Genomic DNA, 14,622 nt, shown 5'->3' with positions numbered 1-14,622 from the left:
CACCAGGCAATGCCGGTCAACTGCTGTTTGTGTATGAGAAATCGGTTGGAGACTTTCCTCATGTCAGCACGTTGGAGGCACTGCTGTAAGGCCTACGCAGTATTATTATTATTATTATTATTATTATTATTATTGGCAGTGGTCAGACATAAAGCATTATAAGCCTGGAGTCTTCCAACTTCCGTCATTTCAGCAGTATGGAGTCCAGCAATCAACTGATTTACAAACAGTAAGCATACTGCACAGTTTATTTTGGTTGACTTTAAATGGGAATGAAGAGTGTTGCAGAAGAAGCACGTTCTACTCTCAATGTGGAGAGTTAGCTTTCTTTTCTGAGAAGTTCTGAAAGGAGTAATAGATACAATCGTGATGCACTGATAATTATTTTGTCAGTTAAAGAAATCACTGGCTCGTGGTTTAATAAAATGCTTACAAAACCTAAATATGATGATAGCGCTGGGGGGGGGGGAGGGGGGGGGTACTGCGTAATATCTGATTGCACTGAGGGGTAACGGCTCAGAATGTTTCGGTACTAGATGTACCAAAAGTCTTCGGGTCAGTTTGGCATACCGGGCTACTTCACAAAAATTACTCCCAAGGCTTTTCCGGAAGGATAGTAAAACTGGGATAAAAGCCCCGTTTCCTCTCACCCTCCGTCAATCACAGCTTATAGCAAGCTACAATTCACATTACAAGAATAGTGCACTTGCATGGTGAACGCGGACTGCAATCAGCGGTTGCCGAGAAAGCGGATGCACCAGATGGTGAACGTGGACTGCATTCAGCGTTGCCGATAAAGCGACTGCACCAGCCATGTTAGAAAAACAATTCAGACCGGAAGTGGAAACAGGGTTCAAGAATGGTTCTGAGCACATCTGAGGTCATCAGTCCCCTAGAACTTAGAACTACTTAAACCTAACTAACCTAAGGACATCACACACATCCATGCCCGAGGCAGGATTCGAACCTGCGACCGTAGCAGTCGCGCGGTTCCGGACTGAGCGCCTAGAACCGCACGGCCACCCCGGCCAGCTGGAAACAGGGAACACGTCGGAAGTGTCTACAGGTAATTGGCAGCAATTCTCGCGGCCGCGGGCAGAGACAACAGCGACTACCTTCCGCTCTTCATCTCTGACGATGTTGTCCAAAGCATCAAATCATTTCCGACTAAAAAGGTCTCAGGCCATGACCAGCTCAACAGATAGCGCTGGTTATGTCTCAGGTGTCTTTAATGAGATCGCGTGACCACAACAGTTCTGAAATTGTGGAGACACCTGGAAGTGGTCGTGATCGTGAAACCAGGAAAGGAACCCGATGTTCCCGCGACACTACAAGCCAATTAGTCTACTACGTACCCTCGGTAAACTATACGAGCGCCTTCTGCTAATACTCATATGACGAGACAGCAAGTTGTTCCAACACTAAATCGCGAGGTTGGTTGAAGCAGCCACAGAGAGCTTTAACGGCAAAGACTACTGCGGGCTACTCCTAATGCACGTAGCAAAATTCTTCGGCTCCTTTTGGCGCACTGGGTTACCCCACAAAATATACTCTCAGGATTCCGTAACGATGGTAAAACCAATGAAAAACTGTCTCTCTGGCACTTCTGACATTCCTACTGCGCTTCATCTACGTACCGCACAGTACGCTGATGACACAGCGTTTTTTCCTCCTCGACAACATGAATCTGGCACGACTACAAACCGCACTTAACGCGACAGAAAAAAGGACAAGGAAACGGCGCATTTTTCTACACACAGGTAAAATCATGCTCCCCAGACGTCTCGGGAAACGGTCACTGAGAAGACCAATTCAACTGCTGCAGCCACAAGACCAGAATCTTCCGTGGGGAAGCACCGTAAAATATCTCGACGTCGCACGTGATAGCAACCTGATATGGAAATGCCACACTGAGGAACATCTGTTTCTAGGTTCTGCTCTGCTTGGAGATCAGGTCTGAAAGCAGATTTGGCTTTGTGCGATTTCGGTGCGAGCTGCTACGGAGTTTCTACAGTGATGAAGGAAATGGATGAGAAACTTCCTGGCAGATTAAAACTGTGTGCCCGACCGAGACTCGAACTCGGGACCTTTGCCTTTCGCGGGCAAGTGCTCTACCATCTGAGCTACCGAAGCACGACTCACGCCCGGTACTCACAGCTTTACTTCTGCCAGTATCTCGTCTCCTACCTTCCAAACTTTACAGAAGCTCTCCTGCAAACCTTGCAGAACTAGCACTCCTGAAAGAAAGGATACTGCGGAGACATGGCTTAGCCACAGCCTGGGGGATGTTCCCAGGATGAGATTTTCACTCTGCAGCGGAGTGTGCGCTGATATGAAACTTCCTGGCAGATTAAAACTGTGTGCCCGACCGAGACTCGAACTCGGGACCTATGCCTTTCGCGGGCAAGTGCTCTACCATCTGAGCTACCGAAGCAAGACTCACGCCCGGTACTCACAGCTTTACTTCTCCAAGTATCTCGTCTCCTACCTTCCAAACTTTACAGAAGCTCTCCTGCGAACCTTGCAGAACTAGCACTCCTGAAAGAAAGGATACTGCGTAGACATGGCTTAGCCACAGCCTGGGGGATGTTTCCAGAATGAGATTTTCACTCTGCAGCGGAGTGTGCGCTGATATGAAACTTCCTGGCAGATTAAAACCGTGTGCCCCACCGAGACTCGAACTCGGGACCTTTGCCTTTCAGCCTTTTACACGACTGCCGTGGCGCGCACAGTCACACAAGCGCAACGGTCGGCTACCGCGGCAGAGTTAAGTGGCGCCTGCAACTTAAAGGTACGTTGTCCAAGACGCGACGCACACTAGCGACTGCGACGGGTCGCTACGTGACGTCAGAAGTTGCCTGCTGGCGCATGCGCAGTTCGAGTTTGGGATGCGACGCGCGACTGTTGCGGCAGCTGTCGCAGCACTGCACCAGTGAGCAGTGTTGCGACGGAAGTCGCACGACACAAAGACGTACGGCTGCCAGAAAGCCACTTAAGGAAAACTGAAATGAGCCACTCACAGGATGTGATGCTCTGTGAGCTGGTCTCGCAACATCCTTGCCTTTACTATTTGAAGAACCCTAAATATAGAGACACTATGTTCAGAGACAGAATTTGGGAAGAAATTGATGCACAGTTGAAACTGGCAGGTGAGGGAAATATATAATATTTTCCCATTAATGCAAATTTTTCAGGCCTGTTATGAAAATCATATAATCCATGCAGATGTAGAATTAGAATGATGAAAATGAACTTGAAGGTCAATTTTTGCATTACTCTTTGTTGTGACGATAAAAATTGAAAACGGCAAGTACATTATAAAATGAACAATCTAAAGTACAACGAGAAAGTTACATTTTACAATACCTTCACTTCGAAAGTAAACGGTAGATTGGTGTCTTGATGATACCTTCTAGTTGTGAAAAACCACCACCAGATTGTTGTACAGCTTTCTGTAATCAATAGATGTTCGTTTTTGAGGAAGGCGTTTCTCAACAGATTGCGCAAACAGTTTGCTGCAATAAGTAATTTGTCACATTCACTTCAATTCATTGGTAGAAGGTGGTGCTCAAAAAACTTGTGCCAAAAGTGCACTACTGTTTTACAAGGCCCTTCTGGTCTGACACACTTCACAATTGAAATTCGTCTTTTGTAAATCCTGGAGTCATCTTTTGAGTGCAGCTTGGCAAGATTAAATGTTCATGTCATCCATAACGATGTATGCTGTCAGAATATAAGAATATGGAAGTTCATTTGGATGGGAATAAAGAGTCAGTCGGCTATGAAAGTTGCCTTAGCTTGTTCCAAAAGTTTCTGCATGGGAAAAACTGACAAGTATAATTTGGGGAAATTTTGTGAACAAGCACGGACATTATTTCTTCCACATTTCTGCTAGTGTATACTGTAGACGTTCAGAATGAAAATTCTAGTGATGTTTAAGGTGAAACCCTATCTTGTTGTCAAGAACTTGAAACAATGCAATGACGCTAGCGTGCGCTTATTGTTAATAAACTTATCTTTCATTGGAATTTTAGGTGAAATGTGCAAAAACACATGGAGGAATATTCGGGACTCGTATCAGAGAAATAAACGAGAAAGAAAGCTTGGAACAGGTTCAGATGCCTCAGCAAAACCAAGAAAATGGGTTCTGCTTGATCACTTGGCTTTAAGAAACCTACATTTCGTGGCATTTTAAATGAAATTGTCAAGAGCATATGGAGAAATATTAGTAACTCATACCGGAGAAATATATGACATAAAATGGTTTCATTAGGTCCAAATGTGTCAGCGAAACAAAACAAATGCATTCTCTATCGTGTGATGACCACACGATTCTCGTTGCGCGTCGACAGAACTGGCGGCTAGTCGCGACGCTCCCGGAGATATATGAGCCCAAATCTCGGAAACGGAGATCGATATCATTCTGATCTCAACTTTAAAAATAATTTCGATATGTTAGCTTCTTTTCATCGGCAACGATGTATGACCTAACGTGAACCATACGTAAAGTAGCCAGCGACCACATTTTTCACTGTACACAATTCAAATTTTATGCAGTAGGTTACTTGTAAATTAAGTATCGGAATAACTGTGACGAATATCGGAAAAATAGACACCTCATTATCAAGCTGTGATGTGAAACTGTAAGATACGCAAACATCAACTTTTTGTGCCTTTTACTTTCCTCGCAATTGATAGAGAAGTAATATACAGCGAAAAAAACACGCAAAACCGGAAGAGATACTTTTCAATTTTTTAAAGTAAAAGGAGAATCTGTATCGAAAAAGTAACTCTGGGAACCGATGTAACTTTGTTGCATTAACATACAGTATTTTTTACAACAAGAAAATCGGAATTCTTATTTTTCTTATGTATTTGAATCCGCCGCCGCCGACCGGAGCTTGGGAAACGGCGACGACTCCAGTCGTGTTGCGGCCGTGTCGCCGACTGCCAGGGTGGGAAAAGAGGAGGGGGCAGCGTCGCAGTCGCAGCCAACTGTCGCGTCTTGCACAACGTAACTTAAGGCCGGTTCCCACTAGAGCGCGTCAGCGCGTCGTGCGGCAACGGCAGCGGCAAGCGTTTTCCGCGTTGACGCGGCGGCTCGCGGAATTGGCGTTCCCACCTGGAAGCGGCAGACGCTAGCGGTAGCCAATGGCGGACAGCCACTGAGGTACGGGCTGGGACCCACCGAAACGACCGGTGTGTTTGAATAACAATATCTTACACCTACATGAAGGAAAGACGAAGTTGGGTGAAGACATACCAATTTTTCATTTTCTGTACAATGTACTCTTTCACATATTTCATTATTCATGTTTTCTCATTTCAACATAAACAGATTTCATGACTACCGTTCATAATTGTTCACTATCCCCTAACACATTGAAACAATGTACGATAAAAGAGATTATTCAGATAGTTAAGCGAGACAAAAATTTAAAATGTGATACGGTAGCAGGTACACGAAAACAGTAAGAACACAAAGGCTAGGTGGAAGTGATGAAAGTGGAAGCCACCTGATAGAATTTCCCACAGAGCATAATGTAATCATCGTCAGCACCTTCGCTAAGAATCACGAAAGAATAATATAAATTTGGAACAGAGTTTTCGAAACCAGATTTTAAATTGTAAGGTATTTCCTGGTGCAGACGCAAACCTGACTGAAGACTGTCAATAGCAAGAAAAGCGTTCTGAAAAAGAAAATTTGTTCACATCGAATATAAATTCTAATTGTTGGATACTATTTTACAAAGGTATTTGTGTGGAGTGCAGCCTTGTATGAAAGTGAAATGTGGACGATGAACAGTTCTGTCAAGAAGACAATGGACGCTTTCAAAACGTGGTGATCAATAAGAATGCTGAAGATTAGATACGAGGATCGTGTGACTAAAGAAGAAGTACGGAATTAAATAGAGGAGGAAGAGGAAATTACGGCACAACCTTGACAACAATAGGGGTTAGTTGACAGGACGTATTATGGGGCGTCAAATAGTGAGGACAAAGTGGTTAGGTGATAGTATTCTGATAATAATCATCTGTTGAAATGCTATTCTACTATTTTATCTATTACTGTAAGCAGTGAATTTACTCTTCCATGCACTCCTCCACAAAACATTTAAACCAAAACTGAAATCAGCTGAACACCAAATCTTTCAACCACTGTCTGACAACTACTGGATTTACTTTCAACTTTCTATAATTATCACTGGCTAGCCACACATATATACAGATATAAAGAGAACAAAAATAAACAAACATTAGTTTTCAGCATATAATTCTGCAGATTGGCAACATGTACATAAACAAACCAGACAGGAAGGGACATGAGGTGAACACACTGTAGTTACGACTTCAAATCAGAGTTTTCGGTAAAACGTCTACAGCTAGTGACAGAAGAAAAAAGAGCGAACATGAAAATGTGCTTATGTTCCATAATCTAAGTTTTAGTTCAACCTCCAGCATGTGACCAGGTGAGGCGAAACGTATATGTCCGCCAAAAACTCGATTCACTGTAAGTAATCAGTCATTCACGTAAAAAAATATGTGAACTGTTTTATAATCTGCAAGTATCACATATCAAAACAAAACTGAATCATTCTAGATTCCACCGAAGATGCCTTAAAGTAAAAGGCGAAACGCGCGTTGAATCAGTAAAGTTCACTGGATAAAGAAAAAAAAGTTTGTTACTTACCAAAGGAAATAATCAATAGCTGTAGATATTTAGTAAATTACATTTTATGACATACCAGCAAATTAGTTTCGGTTTAACTTCTCATTCCACATGCTATTAAATGCTGTTTAAAACAATTCATCTATCCCTTCTGAAAAACTGTAGTTACTTTCATATCTCGGTAGATAAACAGATTTAGGATATTTATCATGCGACGAAATACATGACTTTTCACAAGTTATCGTTTGCAAAAAAAAACACATTTCGATTTCTTGAACCGTTTACGAAATTTGCGGTTGATACAACCACACGGTTTACGACGAGCAGGACGAAGTATCGGTCGCGCCGCGAGCAACCCGCACGCGGTCACGGCACAGCCCGTCCGCGGTCACGGCACAGCCCGTCCGCCGACAAATCATTCAATATCTCGAGAACGGTGATAGCTATCGATCTGCTCTCACCTTTAAAAACAATTTCGATATGTTGACTAAATTTCATACGCAATAATGTATTACCTAAAATGAACTGTACGCAAAGTCCACGCAATGCGTTTTTACCTCTGCACACTCATTCAAATTTCGTGTAAAGGTTTACGTAAATGCGATACAGCAAGTAACCACGACGAATAACGCAAAGAAATTCGGTCCTTTATCGAGAGAAGATATCAGGCTGTAACATGCCCAAGAATCAAATTTTTCTACCGAATAGTTTCCTTGGAATCGGATGATAAGTATTTCATAGCTGCCGCCGCGTCCGCGCCAGCGGTTCGGCGAAAGTTCGTGTGGCCCGGGGTTCCGTACCTGACGTCACGCTCAGCGCGTTCTGTGATTGGCGGCGCGCACCTGGAGCGCGTCACGCGGCAGCGGAAGCGGTTCGACATGGTCAAACCGCGACGCAGAGCCCGCCGCGCCTTGCCGCTGACGCCATTTCCATGGCAACCACGCCGCTGACGCGCGGTTTTGACGCGCGGCAGCCCTTGTGGGAACCGGCCTTTAGTGCCGGCGCGTTCCGCCAGCTTGCGCTAGAGGCGTTGCCACTACACATTCAATCAACCGCGGACTACGCATGCGCACGAGCCTTTTTCCGGGGCGGATGATCACACTATCATATCACCCTCCACCAGTCAGGGATCGCCAACGGCCGCCAATCATCACTCCGGAATAAGCGGAGGAAGATTGGAGCCGCCGTATTAAATAGCCGGAAGAAAGGGAAGCAGGCGTCTTTCGACCCTCCGCGGACTGCCGCCTGGAAGATACTTCGACGCAGCCGGAACGTCCAGGTGCTATGTCTTCGCTACGCTGGCCATCGACCCTGGACTCTACGCCCGTCTACTTCTTCGGCATCCACCGGAAAGCGTCGAGAGAAAACATATGTTGAACGTCCTGTGCCCCGTCCGCAACGCCGGCTGCGCCTAGGTGTCGCTAGTGGTTCATGGCTCTATGGAAATCAATTAAGGGCAATACTGGAACATACATGTCCTGTATAGGGCTGCAAAGCTATATTGACGAGAGAACCGCTAAAAAAGTTTCAAAATAGAGCTCGAAGACGACCTCTGCCCGTCCCCATGTTTTTCCCGACAGCTGACATTCACGCTCTTGCAAACACGGAAACACTTAGGACGCGGTTCCGTTCGGAGGCAGAGACCGTCTATGCCAAGGTGGGCGCGTCGCAGAGCTAGTTGGCAGACAAGCACAGTACCATCAAGTTAAAGACTGCTAAGGAAAGGTCCACATTGCTACTTCTTGAGTAGCAGGAAAAGTGCCACACTTTCCAAAACGAAAAAACACAACTAAAACAATACTACCAGAAGAGGGAAGGACATTTTTCAAGGCAACAGCATTCGCCCGCTCCATCTCTTGAGAAAGACGAAGAAATTAGGAGTCGAGAGTTCGGTGGTCAGTTCCATCCGTGAAATCAGGGTTGGTGAGTCATAGGCATCAGTACAGTGCCAGTATTGTGCTCTGTATACACGTCGTACCTACCGAAGATGGCAAGGATTACGCGATTCATTATGCGGACGACACAGTCCTCATAACAATAGAGGTAGGTGGCCATAGGCATTTCACCATCGACTTCAAGAAGCCTGTCAAACCCTGTACAACTGGTCAAAACAGTGGCTTCGATAGATTTATTACTACAACGAGCTACGCGATGATCATCATTAAAACGACATCCCTCCATCCTCTCAAAAAATGTTTCTCTTCAGCGAACCCCTACAGTGCCTCTCCTCATTCCGAGAGGCCATCGTTTGCTGAAAACTCACCCGGCAGTGGCATATACCACAAGCGGCAAGCAAAACCTCACAATCTCTTGGGACTCTATCTATCATTGTCTATCGCTTGAGCCTTGTCCCGCAGTTATGCAGGGTCGGCCATCGTTAATCCTGCCCCACCCCATACCTCCCAGGACGTAATTAGTGTACCCCAACTGTCTGCATCGAATGTAATCCATAGAATACTGCGAATGTGTTCAGACGTCTGCGAGCCGTGTAACTGAGGTGGAACATGGGTACCAGCCCGGTATTCACCTAGCGCGATGTGGAAAACCGCCTAAAAAACCACATCCAGGCTGTCCCACACACCGGCCCTCGTCGTTAATCCGCCGGGCGGATTCAATCTGTGGCCGGTGCGTCTACCCGAGTCCAGGAAGCAACGCGTTAGCGTTCTCGGATATCCTGGCGGGTTACACAATCTCTTGGGACATTATACGATTAATCAGTCAGAAATGGTTCAAAAATGGTTGAAATGGCTCTGAGCACTATGGGACTTAACATCTGTGGTCATCAGTGTTGTGGCGTAACAAGCTAGTCACGCCACACTGAGGAGGAAGCCGAAAGGCACGCGTACACACACGCCGACTGGCGTCAAGTCTGGAACAGGATACGTATTGAATACTATAAAGAAAATACGTAGCTTTGGTATATACTTAACTTTTAATGCTTCCTTTGGTACATCTCTCTTGACTATACAAATGAGACTCGTAAGATACATGCACTGATACAATTGGCGCCTTGCTAAGTCGTAGCCATTAACTTTAGCTGAAGGCTATTCTAATTGTCTCTCGGCAAATGAGAGCAAAGGCTTCGTCCGTATAGTCGCTAGCAACGTCGTCGTACAACTGGGGCGAGTTCTCGTACGTCTCTCGAGACCTGCCGTGTGGTGGCGCTCGGTCTGCGATCACACAGTGGCGACACGCGGGTCCGACATGTACTAATGGACCGCGGCCGATTTAAGCTACCACCTAGCAAGTGTGGTGTCTGGCAATGACACCACAATCAGTCCCCTAGAACTTAGAACTACTTAAACCTAACTAACCTAAGGACATCACACACATCCATGCCCGAGGCAGGATTCGAACCTGCGACCGTAGCGGTCGCGCAGTTCCAGACTGTAACGCCTAGAACCGCTCGGCCACTCCTGCCGGCTAGTCAGAAATAGTACTCATGATTATCTATACGCCCAGTGGTGAATTACTCCTGTGTAGCATGGGGTAACGCATTGAAAACACACATACAAAGACTACAAACCATCCACAGTAACGGGCTAAGAATGAGAAGCCAGATACCTGGAAATTTTCTATCATGTTTTCTACACGAATCAGCAGAAAATTGTGAAGTGGCTGACCTATTTAGAAACGATACTCTAGTGCTTGTCTTGTTAAGAAGAATGGTACACTATTTTTTCGGACATGCATACACGTCCAAAGAAACAGGCACTGCGACGAGTACAGCTGTCATGAGGTACATGAAATGTATTCGCAGTTGCGAATACGGACACCCATCAGGCCAAGGAACGAACCTTATGTCTGAGTTGTTTAAGCAGCAACAGGGTGTCCAGAAAAGGACTCCCTGATTTCAAAATTAAATATCTCGAAAACAAAGATCGATAGAGGAATGCAGTAAACGGTATGTTTATTGTGAAAGCTGTAAGAAGTTTATACAGCAGTTTGAAATAATAGTTACAAAAGCTGCTAACAGATGGCGCTGTAATCGCCATACGTAATGCCTAGTATAAATAGTGATCCGAAGCCCAGAGCGATCAGTTCCACTATTGAAACGTGAAAGGAGGTTAGCGTACCGAAGGAAGAGATTAAAACCATGTACTCCATTGAACAACGCGTTTTTCTGGTGCTAGAGTACCACAGGTTAGAAGAGAGTCCTACGGCAACAAGGCGAAGTTTTCAAGCACGATTTAATGTTCCAAAAGGACCCGATGCGAAAACCATTCATACGCTCTTCACAAAATTTCAACGAACGGGCAGCGTAACTGATGATCTAGTGGGGCATGTTGGCCGCAAGTAAACCGCAGTTACGCCCGAAAATATCGCCACAGTTTCTGGAATTATTCAGCGAAATCCAATGTCATCCGTCCGTAGAATTGCATCTGAGACTGGTTTGAAGCGTTCCAGCACGCAGAAAATACTGAGAAAGAGCCTACACATGTTTCCATTCAAAATTCAAACGCACCAGGCCATACCCGGACGAGCTCTGCAACAAAGGGTTGCCTTTGCTAATCAGATGCTCACAATTATTGATAGTGAAGGATTTGATGTTGGCTGCATCTGGTTTACATATGAAGCACACTTCCACCTGAATGGATACGTGAATAAGCAGAACTGGCGATTTTGGGGTTCCGAAACGCCATATTGGTGTGAAGCAAAACCCCTGTATTCTCCTAAAGTTACTGTGTGGGCTGCAGTATGCAGCAGAGGCATTATTGGCCCTTTTTTCATTCGAGAAACGGACACTGGTGCACGTTACGTTGCAATTTTGGAACAATTTGTCGCCACACAGCAAGCGTTAGAGGATCGACCAGGTACTGAATGGTTTATGCAAAGTGGAGCCCGACCACATCGAACCGAACAAGTGTTTCGATTTCTTGAGGAATACTTCGGGAATCGCGTCATTGCTTTGGAATATCCCAAACTTACTGGTGCAGGCATGGATTGGCTTCCATATTCGCCGGATTTGACTCCCTGTGACTTTTTTTTGTGGGGCACAGCGAAAGACATGGTCTACCCGAAGCATCCCGCCACGCTGGACGAGCTTGAATCGGCGATCTCTGTGGCACATGAATCCATTTCGGTTGAGGCACTACGAAATGTGATGGCGAATTTCATTCTTCGTTTGCGCCACCCCTGTAGTGCCAATGGTGAACATTTTGAAAACATTGTGATGTGATTGTTTGCAAAGATTGTTTTCATACGATTATTTCACTTATGTATGCTGATGTGAGCTGTACAGCGTACAGCGCCATCTGTTAGCAGCTTTTGTAACTATTATTTCAAACTGCTGTATAAACTTCTTACAGCTTTCACAATAAACATACCGTTTACTGCATTCCTCTATCGATCTTTGTTTTCGAGATATTTAATTTTGAAATCAGGGAGTCCTTTTCTGGACACCCTGTATGTCGACTATTGCACAGTGGGGCCTGCTGTTTCTCTTCAGCTAAGTAATGTAGTTTTATGACTGGTTACTACGGTGCTACAGTTTTATACTTGACACGGCCAAACTTTGGCATGCAATAGTTTAGTGTCACTATCTTCTGAAGAAGGCCAAATTATTTTGGCTGAAACCTGGGTAAAGATTGGTTTCTATTTGCAACTGAGGCTGACGTGTTACATGTTCAATTCTCACAGTTGCTGACAGGGCTGCATTATGTTAAAAATTCTTAAATAAAAAATGGATATAAAAAAGCAGATCTGGTCGTCTTATCATTACAGCGCACCTCATAGAACATAGACGGTTTTAAATAAATAAATTAATTAATAACCTTCACAATGGGAGAGTGTGACAGGTAATAACTTTACATATAAAATTATTTATAAGTCAATCTGGTCTGTAGTACTATGTGTAATATATGGAAACAACAAATTCTTATTGGGATAAGCATCTTGGCCATTTTTCCTGATGAGTAGTGCGACATCTTTCCCCAGTCGAGCGCCATGTCGGCATTAATGGTTTACAGATGAAACAATCAAACCACAAGAAACAACAAGGTACTACATTTGTAAACAAAATCGTTGATGTCGAAAAGTATTACTCTACATATAAGTGAGGTATGAAGAATATTATTAATGACTTGCTTTACATCAGACGACTGAAAATAAATACAGTGTTCACTAAAACTGTCAAACTTACTGACTATAATAATGGTGTATTTTAGTTTGACCAATTCTCGGCAGGTAGCAGTACCGTTCAGGGCAAAAGATATGCGAAGGCCACTTTACCTCATCTTCCCCTGTATGATACCGATCCTGACACACCTCAAAACTTAAACCCGAACCCATGTGGGACTATCTTCCTGGTAAGTGCATTGGTATTTCGCCACAAGCACGTTGTTCTACTTTCATCTTCTGGCTTTACTGCACTCGTGGCTGAAGAGAATCTGACGCCACAGACGTTGTTTCCATTCAAGACGTTCCCTTGCCAACGTTCTTGGCGCACCACGGTGCTTGGAGGGGAGCTGCGGAGGGGGTTGGGTGGGGGGGAGTGGTTGTATTAATGTTCGCAACAGACTCCTAGAGGTCAAATTGACGACTGATGGCGGTTCTGTACTATCTGCTGCCTCTAAGTATACAACGCATTGAGGTACATCTTTTTTCTTCTTTTACTTGTGCCCTTGTCTCAGATATGTGCATGGTCAGAATGGTTAGTAATGGATTTTGGATGGTTAATTTAAGGGGTGGTCGGGTGCCCTTCCTGTCGCTATCCCGTTACCTCTCTGGGATGGAATATGTGAACCCCAACTGGTTGGTTGTAGTGTTATTCATGTGAAAGTGAGCGAAGGTTTTCTAAACGTCGTGTAACTGAGGTGGGACTTGGGTACCAGCCCAGTATTCAGTGAAATGTGGGTAACACCTAAAAAGCACATCCAGGCTGGCCTTCTCACAGATCCCCGTCGTTAATCCGCCAGGCGAGTTCCATTATGCTGGACCAGGGCACCTCCCCATTCTGGAAGTGGCGCTTTAACAAGCGCGACTATTTGGGCAGGTTTCTCGTTGGGGTACCTTCAACCTTCAATTTGTACATAGCCGTCTTGTGCTGGTGTTGGCTACAGGAGAATACTACGTGGCAGATCTTTCATCTTTTGTTTCTCACTGCAATGGTTGAGTGTTTGACTGTCGGCAATGTAGTGTACTCCTACACCATTCCGGGAGGCAGCTTCCCCTAGTTACGAGCCTTCTTACCGTTAAGTGACAATACATGCTCGACTAGGCTTGAAATTACCCTTGAAGGCAAAATGACTGGATGAACAATGAACACTCCACACTATTTGATCAAAAATATACGGACACCCTTATGTAATCAGGAGTTGGCCTCTAAACGTCAGTATTGTATTGTCTGTAGAAAAGCAGTAAGAGCAGAATGAGTCGGTCAGGACAGCTCATGACTTCGAACATCGACTAGCCATTGGACATCATCTGAGTGATAAATCCATCAGAGGCATTTCAACCCTCCTAAAGCTGGTGCCAGTCGGCTGTTGGTGATATGATTGTGAAGTGCAAACGCGAAGGAACACCCACAGCTAATCCAAGACCAAGCAGATTTCATGTACTGACAGAGAGGGACCCTCGAGCTTTCCAGAAGCTGGTTATGTGGATGGGCTTGGGTTTGGAGAATACCTGGAGAATGTTACCTGGTATCATGTTCAATTCCGACAGTGAAGTAAGGGGCAGGTGATATTGTATGGAGGTGTTTTTCATAGTTGTATTGGAGCCCCCTTTTTGGGCTTAAGAGGACATTAACTGTGGAAGGGACGTGTCAACTCAGGCAGCACACAACAATCACCACTCGACCATTTTGGTCTATAGGCGTTCATTACGAACATCTGCACATCAGTCTCCTCTCCCGCAGCACATGGGTGCAGGAAGAATGTTGACAAGGGAACATCCTAAATGGAACTTGGGCATCACATTCTCTCCACCTGCGAAGTCTGATGATCCTCATA

This window comes from Schistocerca nitens, chromosome 9 (genome assembly GCF_023898315.1).
Source record: "Schistocerca nitens isolate TAMUIC-IGC-003100 chromosome 9, iqSchNite1.1, whole genome shotgun sequence".
Taxonomy (NCBI): domain Eukaryota; kingdom Metazoa; phylum Arthropoda; class Insecta; order Orthoptera; family Acrididae; genus Schistocerca; species Schistocerca nitens.
Note: the sequence above shows the minus strand (reverse complement) of the source record.